We start from the raw sequence: 19,942 nt of genomic DNA on the forward strand, positions 1-19,942 counted from the left end.
TAGTTGCACCGAACCTTACTATGAAATACTTGGTATTTAAGTGCTCAACCTTGGTCGGCTGTTGTTCCTTTGTTTTTCTGTAACCTCCAGGTATTTATAATGGGCCATGATTAAGAACACTAATATTGAGGCAGAAGGCAATGCGAGTTTTTCACAGTGCCTGTCAGTAGGTTAACATTGTGTTCCGAATACATGGCCATCCACTCCTTGGCCTCTCTACAGAGCGATAGTCACATATTCCAGTTGCAATTGTGATTCTGGGCAAATATGTGTGAAGAAAATAAACATTTACTACAATAAACAAATGGGGGAGCTAGGACTGGTTGTGGACCGTTCTTGTCCCTTGGTATATGTTAGAAAAACAACTAGGACGGACCTGTTTAGCAGATTGTCCGACACTGCAGTGTCCAGCACCGCAGAGGTTTGTTAGAAGAACGCTCACGCACCAAAATAGTTGGCATCATGCTTCATCATCGGGTTCCCAGCTAAGTAACCGAATGCTACTCAGCTGTGCTGCCACACCTGATTACAGTTGAGCTGATTTTTTCGTGAAAGTGTGATGAAGTGATGTATTAAAAATATCTCTGCTACACTAACTGATGATTTACTTTTCCCAGTGGTCCAGGATATAATAAAAATAGGTGGATAACTACAAGAGACTGTTTAATTGATTCACAGTTATTAGTTAGGTCGACATGTTTCAGCCCATGTAAAACAGTGTCGGGCTTTCTTCAGGAACTTAGTGAATTAAAAATGTGGTGTAAGTGAAAAAGTGAAAGTGAGTGGCAAAAGGTAATTACGCCACGTGTATATGCATTTTTTGCAGCACACTCTAAGGTTTGCTAACTTATGCTGTGTGGACTGACCGTATTTCGCGTCCACCTTAGGTAATTTATATTGGTTACAAAAATACAACGTAAATCTGGTCCCGGGGGCGGGAGACCCTTAACTTCACTACTTGTGTCAAAGGGCTTACCCATCTAATCCTATTCTGGGCCCCGCAGGACCTTGCATATACACATGGCATAATTACCTTTTGCCACTCACTTTCACTTTTTCTCCTACACCACATTTTTAATTCACTGTGAGGAAGGTCCTTAAGAAAGCCCAACACTGTTTTACATGGGCTGAAACATGTCGACCTAACTGATAACTGGGACTCCATTAAACAGCCCCTTGTAGTTATCCACCTGTTTTTATTATATCCTGGACCACTGGGGAAAAAAGTAAATCATCAGTTAGAGTTGCAGAGATATTTTTAATACACCACTTCATCACACTTTCCTGTTCCTCTGGCTTCCCTACAAGTGAGTTTCTGCCAAAGCGGAGGAGAAATTTTTTAGTATGTAACCAAGCTTGACTGAGGTGACATACTGACATTTTTTGGGGCAGTACAACTTGAAGGAATTAGTTGATAGGTTACAAAGTACACAAGGCCTTAGAGAAAGATGCAATGGTTGTGTGTGAGAGAGAGAGAGAGAGAGAGAGAGCAGGAGGAAAGCCTGCGAGTGGTGCACATGCACATGCGCATGCTTGGGAGAGCAGAGGTTATAAAGTACACAAAGCCTTAGAGAAAGATTCAATGGTTGTGAGAGGGAGGGGGAGCAGGAAGTGAGAGGTGCGTGCGCGCGCTTGGGAGAGCAGTCTTCACTTTTCAAGCACTGTGCTTGTGGCGCGCCACTGCTCGCTCCCGCAAGGTGGATGCCACCACAAGCACGAGTACAGTGCTTGAAAAGTGAAGACCGATGGCTAAAAGCCCTCCTAGAGCAGCGCATGCGCGCTGCCTAGGCGAGACCTAAAAAGCGAATTGTTGTAGCTGGTTTTAGGTGTATGTTAAATGTTGTGTTATATTTCAGAATGTTGTAACAAAAGCGCAAAGTGGAACCAAAACACAAGTCTGCTAACACATTATGAGAATCAGAGAAAATTAGTTTATATGTGTAAGCCTCGCCCTTAAATATAAAGGTCACACCCCTTTTAGAGAACCTCTTCTTTTATAACCCACTTAAAGCCCTGTATCTGCCTATACAGCTCTGCCAAGTAGAACACATCATGGGTTAGACGAACGCATTTTAGTGCTGGTGGGCGCATCATTGCACTAAAATGCATTAATCACACACATTAGAGCTGATGGTGCCAACGTGTGCACTGAGGAGCTGCACTCATTTAAGTAGTCAGTGCATTTCAGGTTTCTTTGTACTGCTAGTTATCAGTGAATAAACAAAATGACTACGTCTCTGGGGCACGTGGTGCCAACTTTGTAGTCCGTCCTGAAAGCAACATTGAAGTAAAGTGCCTCCTTGTTCGGCGTGTGTCTTGATGCTTTAAATGTTTAGCCCAGGCAGGGTCTTTTTCTCTACTCTGCTGTGTGTGCCACGCCCAGAGAAGGTGGTGCCGAGCAACCCTGTGCTTTGTGGTGTTTGTGGCCCGCAGGTGGTCATGACCCTGGGCTGGGCAGTGAATGCAAGATGTTTTTCTCCAAAATTAAAGCTATGCATCTGAACACCATCCGTCCAGGGCCATCTAGGGAAACTTACTAAACCCACACATTTCTGAAAACTAGACACCTGAGGGAGTCCAGGGAGGTGTGGCTTGCGTGGATCCCCCAACGTTTTCATACCCAGAATCCCCTTCAAACATCAACATTTTCCTTACATTTCTGTGTGGGATCACTGCGTTGGCACAAATGTCCTACCACCTAGCGTTCTCCTTGGTCTCCAGATTAAAATGATACCTCACTTGTGTGGGTGTCCAATGCAAAATCGCCTAAAAAGGTATTTTAAATAAAATATATCGCTTAGTTTGCTGTGCTATCCCCTGAATCAAGATGTTTTACCCTTCCCAGTCGCAGGCCTGTGGCCCACCCACACAAGTGAGGTATTATTTTACTTTGGAGACTAAGGGGAGCGTTGGGTGGCAGGATATTTGTGCCGGCATGGTGATCCCAGACAGAAATGTAAGGACAAAGTTTTTTAAGCTAAATGTTAGGTTTGCAGTGGATTCTGGGTAGGAAAATGTTGGGGGATCTACACAAGCCAAACCCCCTGAACTTCCCCGGGTGTCTAGTTTTCAGAAATGTCTGGGTTTGGTATGTTTTCCTAGATGGTTGATGTCCAAAAATGCAGGTGCCCCCTTTCTATCACAGAATAAACTGGATTTGCAAGGGGGCACCTGCATTTTAGGTACCGGGTTCGGCAGCCATCTAGGGAAACCTACCAATCCCAGAAATATCTGAAAACTAGACACCTGGAGGAGTCCAGAGAGGGGTGGCTTGCGTATATCCCCCAATGTTTTCTTGCCCAGAATCCCCTGCAAACCTCAAATTTAGCTAAAAAAAAAAAATTCCTCACAGTTCATCTGGGATTACTGCGCCGGCACAAATTGCCTACCATCCAGTGTCAGTTTGGTTAGAGTCTGTGTGTGTGAGGTACAGGCAGAGTGCATTTAACCTGCATAAAAATAACGGCGCACACACACTTTAAAATGAAAGACCATTGCAATTTAATAAACAATAGGAAATACATTCTTTTAAATTACGAAGCCTCGACCTTTACAAATCCGAAATTTTGCTTTTGTCACATTCACCATAGTACGTAGAAGAAAATTAACATTCTCATCAATTTTATATTTTGTTTTACATCTGGAATGTGATGTCATTTGGAATGTTGTGCAGTGTTATGTAAGCTAGAGTCAAGTGTGGGCTGGCTGCACAGCTGCCCTGTTCTTTGCGGCATTTCTTTGTACTTTCAGTTAACATTTTTACTAACACATACGTGCACTCTGGTATTGTTGTGAGCATGGAAGATGAGACTTACTATTAGTAACACATGGTCTGCGTGGGGGGCCGGCTCGCAGCACAAGCCATTAGCCCCAAGTAAGAGTTAACATTTAGTGCACACTGCTCCCTTACATTGGACAACTGGAGACATCTGGTTGTAGGGAAAGAACTTTCACCTTTTCAGACCTACACATGTAAATGTATCAGTTCACCCTAATTTTTGATTGAGGAAGTTTAACCATGCTTGTGGTGGTGTTGAGCTAGTGCCTCATGCAAAACCACTGTCCTATTGCCTCAGCGTGAGTGCAAGGACACTTTTCTGATTTTTTTCTCAGTCTGATAGTGTTTACAATCACTGCAGATGCCTATGTGTACGTAACCAGCAGCCCTGGCAAGTACCACACATCAGATTAATGCATTTCAGTGTGGTGGTCCGCTTCACTGCACTAAAATGTAAAGTCACACATTTATAGTGCCTCCTCAGCTGTCAATCCAGATTGCTGTAATTAGCACCACTGTGTGACTGAGCACACTAGTGCCAATGCATGTTTCTTGCGGCATATGTGGTGGTTGGCACTGCTGAGCTCGCTCTAGCTACAATGTTACCCATTCACCTGACATCATGGCATTGACCACTGATGTCACGGAAGTCAGTCCGATTTTGCCTAATGGCTACTGCTGAGATGATGAGGACAGACGCTCATGTGTCACACTGACACACCTATAGGTGGGCTGCCTGCAGTGAGCACTGTAGTGCACAGTTTACGTTTAAAAGGTGCAGCCAGCCAGCTCCTGCCGCATTGTGCCACACAGACCAATGGAGTACTTTCAGAACCACCGGTGACCCTGCTGCCCCTGGAGTGGTCACTAAGGTGCCTCAGCTGAGCTTGCACTACTGTCAGTCAGTTCATAGCCATGAATGCTGTGTGAGTCTTAGTCCTGGACTGTGCTTGGCTCATGCACTACTGCAGCTGGCCGGGGGGAAGGCGTCCCGGCTGGCCTGCCCGTTCATGGCACACGTTACTAAGAAGTGTCACTGGTTATATACTTTTGTGTGTGCAGCCAGCCAGGCTCAGCCTCTCAGTCTCTTAGGTGCAGCTTGCCTGGTGCTGCGGCGGGCTGGGCAGCTGTGCTCCAGAGCCAGTCCATAATAAATTTGTAATTGAATTTACTTTCTGTGTATGTACTGCCTCTGTCTCCTGAGAGACGCACTGCTGCAGCCATGCTCTGAGTCCGTCAGACCGAGTCAGTCTGTTGTGACTAGTAATTATCATAATTTATTAGCAGGCTGAGGCAGGTGAGATCCGTATGCTGGGGCCTCTCTCACATTCTGTTTCAGTGTGATTACAGTTGTTCTCGGGTGGAGAGCCTGGACAGACTCTGTGTCAAGCTGGTTCAGTGTTAATTTGAGCAGGTGATTTCTGGTGCTTAGCATTGGCACTTAATTGTCACCACCAGCGCGTGTGACAGTCTGCCACAAGGTGGCGCTGTCTGGCTAATTTGGAGATGACTACAACATATACATTAACAATGACTACCGCCTGTACCCAAGCCATTCTTATTTCTATGGGGCCTAGAATAAACTGTCACACTTGTAGGAGTGTGATGGTTAATAGTTGTGTTGGTACTATCATTGGTAGCATGGCAGGGGAAATGTGTGGAGCAAGCATTAGTGGCCTCCAGACAAGGGACCTAGCTAGCACTTTTTTTTTATTATAAACAAATTAAGCACTGAGTGGGTTAGTGCCCTTCCATTTAAGGTGCTTATTTGCAATTTTAAGATCTTTGCGTTCCCCGTTGCTGAAATAGGTGTCATTTCTGATATTTGTTTCCCTCCTTGCCATTGCTTGATTTTTTCTCCCCAGAAAGTGTCACTCCTAGTCATTTAATGTCACTCATAATTGCACTGAAATTATGAATATGTCACACATAAGCTATCGCAAACCTTGGCAGCTTATGCAATATAGTAAAAAAAAAAAAAAAAAAAGCACACAGCGTGGAAAGGGTGCGTGAAGAGCTAGTCATAGGTAAAGAGACGTGACTCGGCCAGGGGCGCGGCGTCAGACAGACTGCGAGGAGCATACTAACCCTTGAGTCCACCTTAAGAGACACAGACAGTCGGGCACATAGACGCACCAGGCAGACGGCGCCGAGCCCGGACGGCCACGCCTCCAGCGGCACGGGAGGGCGCGCCCTGGCTGTGATTGGCTGGGCGCTGCCAGACACGATTCACGCACCGGGCTCCCCTTTTGTTTTTCTATTGAAGGAAAACAAGGGCTCGAGAGAGGGTTGGGAGCGCGAGCCCGGGATCCGCGCGTGCAGCCGTCTGCCGCCAATCAGGGCGCGCGCGGCGGGCCCGCAGCTCTGAAAGCACCAGCGCGAGCGGATGGAAGCGGCAACCGCGGGGCTGTGAGGAGTGCGAGCCAGGCACCTTCGCCTTGTAAGTACCAAGCGCCGCCCACTCCCTCTTCGGCCCCGCCTGTTTTGCGGTTCAAGCCACGCCTCGTTTTGGAGTGTGAGGCCTGCATAAGCGCGCGTGCCCTCCTCCTGAGAGGCCTTTCACTGTGGGGCTATAACCCTGCCTTCTGTCTTTCCGACGTGAATTGGGGCCCTTCGACAGACTTTTATTTCAGTTAGAAGCTGTGTCATTTACGATTAACGTGAATCCGGTGGCATTGCCAAGCCCCGCCCTCGATTATTAAGCCACACCCTTTTCCAGGGCCCTCACCACTTGTGGTCTCAAGGGGCCAGGCACGCCTATAATAATGGTTAGCCCCTCAAAATGCAGCAGACATGACTTAAAAGTCAAGTGATTTTCAACACCAAAGTTTAGCACTTTGCCTCAAAATATATTCAGCATGCACGCTGACATTAAAAACGTGCACCGCATTGTGAAGTAAACTTCAAGCCCTAACCCAGGATTTAAGTGAGATGAATAAACTGGAGGAGGGTCTTTCAAAGGGGCGTGGTCGATGTAATTAAGGACGTGGCTTAAAAACACTTAAACTAAAAATCTGTGTTTGTCATATTGTGCCACCCTACTACACAAATAACCCCTTGATAAGTTCAGAATGTTGTCTAGTTTTCAGGAATGTGTAGCTTTCTGGGTTCATCCATGGGTTTCATACCCTTATCCACTGCACATGGTTTGACATTCAAACATTGGGTACAGTGGACTACCAGTTAGAACAATGTATAAACTGTGTGTTACTGAAAGCTGGGAAGATGGTGATCTTAGCACAACAAACCTTTTGTTGATGTTTTTATGGGGTGAAAAAAACCTACACCTTCTTGCACAGCACTTTCCCCAATTTTTCCATTAAAAACACAATTTCCTGTATTTTGGCTAATTCATAGTTCCTTATTGGGGCATCCACAAACCCTGGGTACCTTTAGAATACTGAAAATGAGGAGAAAAGGGGCTTATAGTTCACCTGGATACATTTTGTAGAAATAAGTTATGAAGGCCTAAGCACAAAGTGCCCAGCACTGTAGATGGAAACGCCTCAGCAGCTAAGGGTTCATTTTGAAATAATAAGCGAAATGGCTCCTGTATTGTCATCTACAAAAATTAATGCAATATATGCAGCACAAATGCAATAGCACATGGCTTTACTATAAACTCTAAGCCAGCATTTAAAGCATGGCACCAATAAAAAGGTATAGATCAGATAGTATCAACTTTCACTCCCACTGAAATTGAAACCATCCCTTCCTGCAGGCAGACTTCAGAGCCTTCCCTTCCACAAGCACACTTGAGAAACGTTGTTCAAGCATTGGTCCTCTTTTTTCTGGGTGCAGGCAGTCCCATTCTTGGCAGTGTTACCGACTACTCCCACACCCCACTGAAAACCATCCTATATACCATTCCATATCTAAGAAAAGGAATTAAAAAAATCCAATCTTGTCTCTCACCACCTCTGAACGGTCTGAAAGAGAGAGGTAGAAATGGTTGCCCATTCCCAACTTGCTTTGCCCCAACTGCTTTGGCCTTAAAGTTTGCTGAATCATATATAATGCTCCCAGATTACATTTTTAAAGATTTGTACATATAAAAACAGACAGAAAACCATTTATTTTCGTATCAGTATTTAAAAAAATATATAGATAAATAAGGAAAATAAATTATCTTTTGAGCGATTCTCACTGCTATCAATCATGAGTGCTAGGTCAATAGCTGTGCAGATTGACAGCGGAGTTATTAAAAAGTTTTCATAATGAAGCTTAAATAACTCCAGCAGTACAGCTGTTCTTTAATGCAAATGCTTTCAATTGACTATGTTGTGCTGTAAATGTCTAAAACATGTTGGACATTAAACATGAGTAGTAGTAGTCAAACTTTATTTCAGGTTACTAGAGTACCCATAAGAAGTTAAAACACATAAAAACATTCAAACTTGACATTAAAAACCATCACAGATAGGGGAATATGAGGCCTAATAGATAAATCTTCAGTCACCATCAAGTTGCCCTACAAGAATAGCCAATGCCGTGTGGGACCTACACCCCACAATGCTGCTAATTATATAAGGTGCATGTGCCACATTAAAACATAAGTTCCTTCGGCGACAGCACATTTTACAAAAGAGCATATATTGACACAGTTAGATGGAGTGTCCAGCATTTGCAGATATTCCAATTCCTCGTTCAACATTTTGATTCCCTGTCTCCTTATAGTTGAGAATAAAAACTGTTTGCTAAAATCACAATTACAGAAGGACGTAAAATGCAGCAAGCTCTGAGGAGAGGATTTATCACAAGGGCACAACATAGTTTTTGAAGTGGCAAACCGGCCCAACGAGAACCCCAGATGCCAGCACACAAAGCCCAATCTGAAATGGGTGAGTACCATTCTTTCCCAGGGGATATCAAACCACGGCAAATACGGTTCCACACAAGGGGTACTACAAAGCGAGGCATATTCCTTGACAGAGGTTCTAGTAAACTCATGGGCCTCTCTGCTGCGGTAGCTACGTGATTTAAAAGAAGTTGTGTTTTGTTTAGTCATGACTACAGGCTAGCTCAGCAAATAGATGCGGCTCACCCAGGTCAGTCAAGACGGTCTTGATGTGGTGGAACCAAGGAAAATTTGCACTTCTATCACATGACAAACAATGTTTAACGATTTCCTTGTTAAAGAAGGCATGCAGCTTAGTCCATATCGAGCATCACAGCAGTACGGGGGCCAATTTAATTAGATCTGCTACGTATTCAATCCGAGCTCCTGGTGCAGGATAAAGGTTAAGCACGCTGGTGGAACACCCAGTAACCTCCTTAGCGCTCGGTTTTGTTCTCCTTAAAACTGGTTTGAATTAATGTGGCCTCAAATTCCTGATCCATATAGTAAGGTGGAGAGATATTTACTTCTATAAATCTCCAGCATAGGAGCAATAGGTTTATTGCCAATGCATCTGGCAAGGTTGAAGATGTATCCAAACGAGCTAATGAATTTCTGGTGAGTTTAGGCAATGCCAGGGCCTCAGTTGGCCATGGCATCAAAGACGACACCCACATAGCGGAAATTCTGTGCAAGGGCAACGTGGTGTCCATGGAGTGAGACTCCCTCCAGTTTAGTATGCTCTGGATTCCGTGCCATTATGAAGGTTTTAGAATGGATAGTGGCTAATCCAAGTGAGCCCATAAAGGAGACAAATTCCTGAAACAGGATATTAAGGCCGTTGGGGGTTCTTGATAGCAAAACTGGGCCATCTGCATATAATAAGACAGGTACCTTTTTCTGCTAATACAGGGGGAATCGGAGACTTTAGCATTCAAGGCAGGGCTAAGACCGTTCATGTACAATACTAATAGTAATGGTACTAGGACGCACCCCTCTCCTTATCTTAAAGCTATGAGTCTGCTCCCCTGCAGGGCTAAACCTAATTGAAGCGAAGAGACCATTGTGGATCGCTCTCTAAAACTGGACCAGTTCCTTCTCTACCCTCATGTAAGTCAAAAGCTCCCAAAGTTGGGGGCTCACCACAAAGTCGAAGGCGCAGGAGAGGTCCATAAAGGCAAGGTATATGGAGCCCTGCTTAGGGATGGAATATTTACTACTGCACCAGATGCAAATTAAGGCACTGCTCCAGTATACCTAAGCCCCCACAAAAGCCATACTGCTCCTCCGATAGGACATCGGTCTCCATGACCCAGTAAAGGAGGTGTTCCAGCACCGCTCTCCCTACCAGCTTGACTACGGAATCCATCAGGTAAATTTGGTTGGTAGCACTTGGGGGATTGGGGATTGCCCTTTTTAAATATTGGCACAATGGCTGCTGTGTGCCATGAATGTGGTAGGCCTGTCTTACAGATGGCATTGAAATAATTGCACAGAAGAGGGGCCCACAGATCCAGGTTGGAGATATATATATATATATATATATATATATATATATATATATATATATATATATTATTTTTTTTTGTGTGGAGGTTTATATAGCGCAAACTAGACCCGAAGGTATCTGAGTGCATTACATGAGCACCCGTTACATTACTGATGGACACATTCATTTTGTTGGGCACGAGGAGATTAAGTTATTTGCCCAGAATCACAGAATGTTGAGCGTCCCGGTCGAGACTCAAACCTAGTTACCCAGCACCCTAGCCGTTAGGCCACATTTTCTCCCTCTCACATCTTATATAGATCCATAGGCACCCCGTCTGACCTGCGGCCTGCCTGGAAGGGCTTTTATCGATCACTTCCCTCACCTTGCCCAGCGTAAATTCCAGAGCCAGGGGAAAGATCACCTCTGCAGGTTAGATTCGGGGAGGAGGACTAAAGCTCGATCCCACTCCACTGAGCCCAGAGCAGACCTAGATCTTGAGCGTGTGATGTGCACTGTGTGCGCTTCACTGAGTTCTGGAGCTTTAGGAGGGAAACAGATACCCCTACATGTGGTCGACAAGCTTTTCGGGTGGGCACACATGTGTAAAAAGTCTCAATGTCCTTGGGAGTGCAAGACAGTTTCTCCTCACCACTCTGTTAGGTAAAAGCACAAGTTGCCAAATTTCCATCCTGGAGCGGGGCCTGAAGGAAAATAGCAGTAGGGCCAGGAAGATCACGCAATCAATAAAAGGCCAGACCCTGTGGGCTTTTCCCGAGGCACTCATTGGACTTTCTACTCGGTGCAGAACTAAGGGACAGTGGGCAAACCAGCAAAGGTGCAAATAATCAATTCAGGAGGGCCTTGAGAATATATAAAAGACTTACCGCAGATGTCCTATGTCACCGGGCAATAGAGCCAAGAGGGGTGGCCGTGCCCTGCCTCTTCCTGTCATTGACGGGCGCCAACTCCAAGGTCCTCTAAGGCTGTTGGGACTCATAGTCCTCATTATGAATGCCTCCAGCCCTCAGGACCACCTAGTGCTCTTTAAAGCGCAGTAGAAACAACCAGCGGATGTGGGCAGTACTGACCCTTGTAGGATAATACCACCATGGTAGACTCAACTGAGGTTGGGAGTTCTTATATAAATTGCTACTGGATTTGGTGCAGAGATCCAGAGAAAAAAGCAATTAATATATAATTGGCTTATATAGGGGCAATTGAGTCATTGATACTCAAATAGCCCTCACAAGTTTTTAATCATGTCTAGGGTACTCAAACAATAAAGAAAATTCCTTTAGATATACCCTGATACATTTTGATTGCTTTTTAGGTCTCGCCCTGGAATTAGCATCCAAAGGATGCTTCCAGGGTTGGAGACGTATAGTCAGCTGTCTCGAGGGAAGGACGGACGAGAAGGTGCACGAGCGCAGTCCAGGCTGGATTGGTGTACGCGAACGCGCACGTTCCGTCCTGCGCCGCCCTCCCATACTCCCAGCCTACCGCGCATGCATGCATGCACACAGACAGACACAGACACACACACACACACACAGGCGCGCACTCGCACTTACACAGACACGCAGGCACCCAGACAGGCAACCCCCTCCTCCTCCTCCCCCACAGTCACACACGCATACACACAGACTCCAAGACACACGCACACATACACAGGCCGCCGCCGCGCGCGCGCCCACACATGCCCCCCTCCCGCCCTCGCAGGCCAGCCACAAAGCGAAGCCCCACTCACCGGCAGCAGGACTCTTCCTCCATTCTTCGGCACCGGGGCGCAGGGTAGGCTCCTGCCTGCTCCGGTGCTGCAACCAATCGCGGCTCTTCCGGCTCTTCCGTGGGAGGCGGGGTAGGCTCCCGCCCTCCTACTTCCTGTTTCCTGTTGTCGCGCCGGCCTGCCTGACTTCCTGGTCGCAGGCCGGCAGAGCACGGTTTTAGGTTTCCTTGAGTGATTTTTTTTGCTGTTGTTCCCCACTTCACTTTTCTGAACACCTATGAGTTTGTAATATAACTTGCTAGTTAGTAACAGTGTCTTCCCTAAAATTAATGTTTATGTTCACTTCATAGTGTTACTTTCCAAACGATGTATTTTATATCGTCGGTGGTGGTGGCTGAATACTTTGTGGCTGCTCGTAGGATTTATTTTCATTTTTTCTAATTTTATCTTTTAACAATGTTTATTTTTACTCAGCTGTGTTTGACATGATGTGCCTGCTAAATCAAATTGTGTACAAAAGAATAATAAACAACGGATTCCAGCTGCCCTAAAGGCGTGTATGCAAAATCTGTGCTGTACAAGCTGGTCTGCGTGTTTATGCAAGCTGTCCACAAGGATTGTTATGACGAAAGTAATGTGCGGACAGTAAGGTCTATACGATGGATTTGAGCTTGCCCAGGCAGATTCATGTGGCATTTCGTACACCTGTCAATATCTCTTTGAGGGAGGAGGTAAACACGGTACCTCTTTTGGAGATTACGTTGCTGTCATTTGCTGCTACGTGGTTTTTAAAAATTAGTTGTGTGAATAATCTCAGTGGGATCTAGTGAATTGTGCAACTAGTTTGAACCCAAAATATAGTTTTTTTTAAATGTGAAAGATTTGATGATGGTTGTAAGTTATTGTTTTGGTGTCACATAGCGGCAGAATGGAACAAATATGCCTGGAAAAGTGTCATGGCTGTTAAACTTTCAGAACGGAGTGGAGTAAATTACCAGTACAAAATTGCAAAGATCGAGAGGGCAAAGTGAGCAAGCCATAATTCCTTCAGTGGTGTTAAAGGGTGATAAAGGGAGGTTGAGAGTGACAGGGAGGCTAAGAGGGATAGGGGATGGTGACAAGGCTAGTTGCATAAGAGAGATGGCAGTGGTAGGTATTTGGAGCACAACTGAATTAAGTGTGACAGAGATTGGGATGGTGAAAGGGACTGGTAAGGTGACATGGAATTGGAGGAGGTGCACTACTCTCACTCTCTTCTGCCCCTTGCTGAACCTCTACATTTACTGTCTCTTAAAATATTTAGAAAAACTGTGTAAATGTAATTTTATATATAGTGGTTTCTTCCCTTATTGACTTATTGCATTGTAGTGGCACTGCTATTTCTTCGTATGCGGCCGTCAGTAGGGCTGTTTTTAAGTGAAATCTGTCTATTCGCTCTCAGCAGATGCATGTCTAATGTGCAGTGAAATCACCCTATGCTTGTGCAGGGGGGCTACTCCACACATCATAGCCAATGAGGGAGGGTATTCCATAATTTCCATTGTTTTCAGATTTCGGTGTAAACACTTAAGCTGTTCGTAGCCAGACCTAAAAAACGCAGCACTGGTGTTAGATGTTTTTACATACATTGGAAGGATGAACGTGTGGGAGTTTGACGTACAAAGGATGGGAGAGGCAGGAGCGCCAGTGCCCTTCAATAAAAGTACACACTGAGCATCCTTCCAAGGAGAGCTTCTTCGAGCTTGGTCTGTCACTGAAATTGGACATTTAATACAACATCACCAACAGCTGGTAGAGCGCAGCAAGGCATTTTCAGCAGCTAGTGGTATACTTTAATAACATGAACAGAACAAAATTCACTCTGCAGGTTAAATATGCATTTTACAACTTATGAATGGGGAAATAAGACAGCCACACACCCAAGTGAGTAGTTTTTTTTCTTTTAATAAAAGTTGAAATTAAATAAAGTACAGGATAAGCCACTATAAATAGAAATAGGCCTTGCAGAGGAAAGTGCAAGTTATTTGTATTGCGGAATGTGGAGTTAATATACAATAATGCCCACTCTCGGGATACAATCCTTTAGAACAGTGGAAGGTTGCAGAGTGCAGCTGCCAGCATAAAACACGCAGGGCAGCGACCGGCCTGCGGTCAGAGGACTGTCAGGAGCTGCACTTACAGTACAAATTGATCTCAATGCTGCTCCATTTTGCTGCTGCATAAGTCATAGGTGGGCTGCATCATTATATGTCAATATGCAACATATTTTATATGTCCCTTTTTATAAAAACAAAACGTAACTACTGCAAAAAAAATAGCCAATGCCATTTACAATACTAAAAGCTCAAACTTTGCCTAATGCGAGACCTATTGCATTGCAAATGCTTGTTTCCTCTGGATCCCAGCTCCAAACTCAGTAACAATTTATATAAGAACTCCCAACCTCAGTTGAGTCCACCATGGTGGTATTATCCTTCCACGGTGTGTATGGGCACCGATGATGAAGCATGCCACTCACTATACATAGTGGTTGAGGCGTCTACTCCAAAATCTTTTGAATTTTCTCCAGGACCTATCCTAGAAATCGAACCTAGGTAATAGGTGTCCGAGGTTGTGCTAGGGAGAATGCAACTAGATTTCCCACCCTCTCGGCCTCTCTTTGTGTGTTAGAAATAAAATGTTTGCCTAAGCTGAGATAACACAATTTACGTGAGGAAGCCTCTATTTATCCAGGTTTTCAGGTTTCACTTTGTACAAATCAGTGGCAAATGCGTATCTATTTGTCTTTCCTTATGTTGAGGCTTTGTTTTGACCTCTTAGTTAATTTTTCTGCAGTTTTTAAGTAAAGGGAGAGGGGTTGGCCTAACGGCTAAGGCGCTCGACCTCGGACCTGGGGATCTGGGTTCGAGTCTCGGTAACGATGCCAAAAACCTCCTGTGATTCTGGGCAAATCACTTAATCTCCCCGTGCCTAAAAATAAAAAAAAGATGAAAGTATGTCCTCATTTAACGTAACTGGTGCTATGTAAAGCGCTCTGATACCTGATTCGGTTCAGGTCTAGTTCGCGCTATATAAAACTCTGCAAAAAAAAAAAAAAGGGAGAACTTAACCTGATGGGCCAACACTTTACATGAGCACCAGCTACCTTACACAGGGTCACATGCATTGTTTATAGGTATGGGGAGAGTAAGTGATTTGCCCAGAATCACAGGATGTTGAGCCAGCACTGAGACTCCAACCTGGATCCCCAGTTCTATACTTGGCAGTTCTGACCGTAATGCCAGATCTTGGGTGGAGGGAGGGAGAGAGGCTGGCAGAAGCCACATGAAAGCTCGACTCGTTATAAGCTCGCGGTTCCAACAGGACGTCAAGCTGAGCCAGAGCCAGGCTTCATGCTCAAGCCTGGCATGAGCTTTCAGTGGTTTGCCCACCACTACTAAGCACAGCATAGATATGGATAAATACAGATGCAATGAGCAAAAAATAAGTATGGATAAATACTGACAGAAATATAAAACAAAAAAATACCATAAATCCAGAAGCTGTAAAAATAAGCCTCTTCTATATCCGGTGAAAAATAGAGCCGGTCTGTGGGTCAACGCAACGACATAAGCAAAGTCATCACCAAGCTCTAAACTACAAAAAGAGAAAATGCCTGGATGCAATCCTTCTCCTTCTCAATATGGAACAAAATATCTGCATTCATCAGGCTTGCAGCTTTCCTGCTGCAAGTCGAAAGAAGCTTGAAGGCCCATCTCTTCAAAGAATTCTCATCCATCATCAGTAAGGATTTCCCGGATCCCTTTTCCACTCCGTGTCCCACTCAGATGAGATTCACCCTTCCTCTGCTATCGAGTTCTTTTATATAGTGTTGCTCACCTGATCACCATGTCGTCCAATGATCTGTGCATTCGAGCTACGTTTGCACTCCATAAGTCTAAACACATGACTTGAATAGAGACAAGTGTAAGACATCTCACTGCACCGTACCTAAGACAAAGTAGTGGCAGATTCTGCTCATGTTTCGTGGTGAGCTCCTAAAATGAAGGCACCAATGAAAACATTTTCGTATCTGTCTTTGTTTCTCGTCAGTTTCTCGACTAAGCCATATTGCAAAAACAGGATAAAAGATGATGAAATTTGAGATGTCCTAAAAGGCAGGCAGGGCTGGATAGGGTCAGTTACATATTATACTAATGTCCCCCCCGGCCTTACCCAGCTGTGCCAGTCTATCATGGGCGTCAGCTTGTCAGGAAAACGCAGCTGTTGTTACAAACCAATACTTCCTCTCTTACTCTTGGTGCAAACGTTCCAAGGTGTGTTTACAATCTGTCCAGATGCATTCTGATGGAATATTTTTTATGGTGAACACCTTGCATCCTGGGATCGAGTGCCCCTGCATTTCAGCACACTAGGCCCACGCCACTGCAAGTGTCACCACCCTTAATGGCAATCAATATTCATTGTTTATGGTCCAAATGTCTGTTTTTGTGTATAAATCGTATATTGCTCTAAAAATGGAGTGGCCAATTTAGGGCCAGATACATGCCAGACTTTCATGATAACCATTGGCTATGCAAATGTATTCACCCTATGCAATCTAATCTCCTCTGAATCATCCATTAATTCCACCAACCATGTGCACGAGCTCACACTCCCTCCCCACTAATGTTCCCAGCTAACCCCCATTAATTTACTCCACCATAAGGAAATTGGAATGACTGCATGGAATGGTTAGCTTGAGCACAACTAATTCCAATGAGTAATCAATAACACTGGACTAACCCCTAACCTTCGCAGCAGAGAGCTGCCCAGCATAAAGTGCTTCAGTGCCTCATTAGTGGTAGTAAGCGTTATATAAATGCAATTACAATTTGTAATATGTAAATTTATGTCGAGTGAATAGCCTGAAAATATGTCCTGTTTGGGGCTTCCTGTTCCTATGTTTGACACTGTTGGTCTAAATTGTAGTTCGACATTCGGCTGTTTTGAAGCTAACTTTAATCTTCTTAAAGCATTAAAAAATATATTTGAAGCAAAAATAATTCTGAGAATGCCCCCCGTCCACAGCGTTGAAGGGATTAAAGTGCATCAAAGTGAAGGGGGGTGGGGGCGTGGCCGAGACAGCGATGTAAACGGACGCGTCTCGAGAGAGCTCTGTCGCCCCGCTGTCCCTAAAGCCTGTTTCAGCGACATCCGGGGGTCTCTTCTACCTGGGGGCCCCCTGATTGCTTCCAGCTCACTCAGCGACACCTCCTGAGGACGAGTCCTCCTCGCCGAGACTCTCGCTGCAGCCGCCCGGAGCCCCGGGACCTCCGCGATCGGCCTCCGGCCGCCATCTTGCCTCGGGTTTTGCCGGGGAGTCCACTGGCCCGACTCCCCCGGAGGTGGGCTGAGCTCAGAGGCTGGCGAGGTGCTGGTGCCTTCCCGGGCCCCCCGCGAGGCGAGCCTTCCCCATAGGTGCCGACTGTGCCTGGGCACACCAACAGGACGGCTGACGCTGCACTTCTCCCCGGCGGGAGGAGCTGAGCCCGCCGGAGCGCGGAGACTACGCAAGGCCCCGGCTTTGGCGGGAAGGAGAGGCCGGGCCCCGAGTGCGCGCCGGAGGCTCTCCCCATCCGAGCCCCGGCTCCAGACCACGCATCCGCCGAGGGACTTGAGCGGTGAGCCACAGCCTCTGCGTCGCCCCTTCTCCCTGGCGGTTCCCGGAGGGGTCGGGCCAGCCCGAGCTCCGTGACTGCGGGAGGCCCCGGCCTGGGCGGGAAAGCGAGACCGGACCCGGACTGCACGCCGGAGGCCCTCTGCACGTGACCCCCAGCTCCTGATCGATCACCCGTCGCGGGATCCCCACGGTGAGCTGCAGCTTCGGCGCCGCCCCCCCCCCCTCCTGACTGTCCGAGGTCGGGTCTAGCGCTGGGAGGGCCCTACCTCACCCCCGACCTCCATCTTGACTTTCTGGGGGCAGCTGGAGGGGCGGCATCTAGAGGCGGGTGGCCGGCCCGCATGCACACAGGACCCCCTGCTACTGATCACCCTGCAGATCTGGCGAGCCTCGACTGAGGGCGGTGGGGCCACCGGGAGGCTGAGTTCTGCCACATCCATTGGAGGGCCCCAGCCTGTGGGACTCGAACTTTGGCCGCAGCGGGGAGTCTGCGACAGGAATCCTCCTCCACCCCCTCTGCCTCTTCGCAGCCTTACCTACCCGCGGGAACTTCTCCCTCGCCCACGCGGCCCTCCTACGCGTCAGCCCTTTGCTGCTCTGGCGTCCTCTACGGGCTAACACCTGGCCAGCCCGACTCCGGGATTGCGGAGCCCTTAATACATCCTGCCATCCCCCTGCCTTGGGGCCTGGAGCCCCTGATCGCGGTCCCTGGGTTGCTGACCCTCCGGGACACCTTTGGACCTCCCTTGGGCTCTCCTCTACCGCGGACCGGGGGTTGCACGCGAAGACTTGCCTTTTTCTCCCCCCGCCATTCTCCGACGCCCAGAGTGGACCATGACGCGTGGCAAAGGGAACAGGCCGGACCCCCCGCCGGCGGCGACCAGAGGTGCGTCGGTGGCCTCCATGTGGGGAAAAGCGGGCTCGCCGTCTTCTGGAGGCCCACCGCCAGCAACAGGGGCGAAACCTCAGCAGCCCGCTGACTCCCCCCCGGTGACCCAGGCTTTCATGTCGTCCTTCATGACGGACTTAAAGTCCGAAATCGGATCCCTCAGGACGGAGGTCCACACATGCGTCAAAGAGTTGCGCAAAGAAGTCACCGACCTCGGCGATCGGGTCGACGGCCTGGAGAAGACAGTGGACTCCCGCACCGAAGACCTAGAGCAGATCTGGCGGAGAGTGGCGACCCTCGAAGACCAACATATCCAGCTCCAGATCAAGCAGGGGGACCTGGAAAATAGGGGACGCCGCAACAACCTCCGCATCCGGGGTGTGCCACTTGGAGAAGAGGGGACTAATACCATGGCCTATGTGGCCCTACTCCTGCAAGCGGTGTGGGGCGAGGAAGACGCCCCCCCGCCGCGCCTCGACCGCGCACACCGAGTCTTTGGAGCGGGAGGAAAAGCGGGTCTCCTGCCCGACATCGTCACCAGGCTTCATTATTTCACTGAGAAGGAGGCCATTTTGAAGGCGGCTAGAGACAACCCGGACCTGAGGTACGAAGGCCACAAGATCCAGATCTTTCAGGACCTGGCCCCCACCACCCTCTACAGACGAAAGGTCTTCCGCCCGATCACGGAGAGACTCCGGACCCTCAACATCTCTTATCAGTGGGGCCATCCCTTCGCGCTCATCTTCAGGTGGGAGGACAAGCGCAGGGCACTCAGGTCCTACCAAGAAGCGGCACAACTGCTAGGCATGCCGGAGTCCCCGGATCACAGTCCGACCCGCCCTCCCCACCTGGAGAAGGCCCCTCCACGCTCAGAATGGTCCACTGTGCGCAAACGTCGGCGGCCCCCTCCGGTGGACGCACTCTCTGCCTCACAGACCAAACAGGACATCATCGCACACATCCGCTCCCTTGAGGGCGACCGTGAGGAACAGGCCTCCCAGCTCATCGCTTCTGGATCTGAGGGTGGGGATCACCCCTCGACTCCGGAAGGACGCTGACCATTGCTTCTGTGCCTCCGGCAGCCCTGAGCACACGCTCGCCCGCTGGGCACTTTGACGTGTCCTCCTGCGCCATGGGGACCTCACCCCACTGTTCTTGGGGGAGGGGCTCCCCCCTCTCACTGGCGGGCCACATCCATGGCTCTCCCCCCCCCCCCCACCCGCGGGGGTCTGCAGGAATGGACGACACCCTTTGCCTCCTCCAGGCCATGTACTGCATCACGGAGCCCCAGCGCCCCAATGGCGCCTGAACGGACCATGTGGACCCCACGGCCCGACGCACCCCCGGACTACCTTGAAGCAGCGGGGTGGACGGGCTCTGAGACGACTGGATCTGATTCCACTTACCCAGATCTCCGCTCCCCCCCTTTGTCCCGTAGGAAGTGACATTCCTGAGTTCATCCAAACCCTCGGGTAGAGGATGTCCGGTATCTGGGACAATGTACACTGGCCCTGTTGGCCTGTTTTGGTTCTGTTTCTTCTCTGCGCCTTTTCTCTTT

The 19,942-nt window shown here is 47.9% G+C and overlaps 1 protein-coding gene across 1 annotated transcript in view; it reads left to right on the forward strand.

Annotated features, from left to right (window-relative positions):
- The first annotated feature begins 6,049 nt into the window (after positions 1-6,049).
- LOC144799617 (mothers against decapentaplegic homolog 4-like) overlaps positions 6,050-19,942 on the forward strand; it is a 285,671-nt gene continuing 271,778 nt past the window's right edge. Inside the window, exon 1 of the mRNA XM_078671029.1 lies at positions 6,050-6,218. The gene's annotated coding sequence lies outside the window, so the exon portion shown is untranslated. The remainder of the gene's footprint in view (positions 6,219-19,942) is intronic.

This window comes from Lissotriton helveticus, chromosome 12 (genome assembly GCF_964261635.1).
Source record: "Lissotriton helveticus chromosome 12, aLisHel1.1, whole genome shotgun sequence".
In the NCBI taxonomy this organism is placed as follows: domain Eukaryota; kingdom Metazoa; phylum Chordata; class Amphibia; order Caudata; family Salamandridae; genus Lissotriton; species Lissotriton helveticus.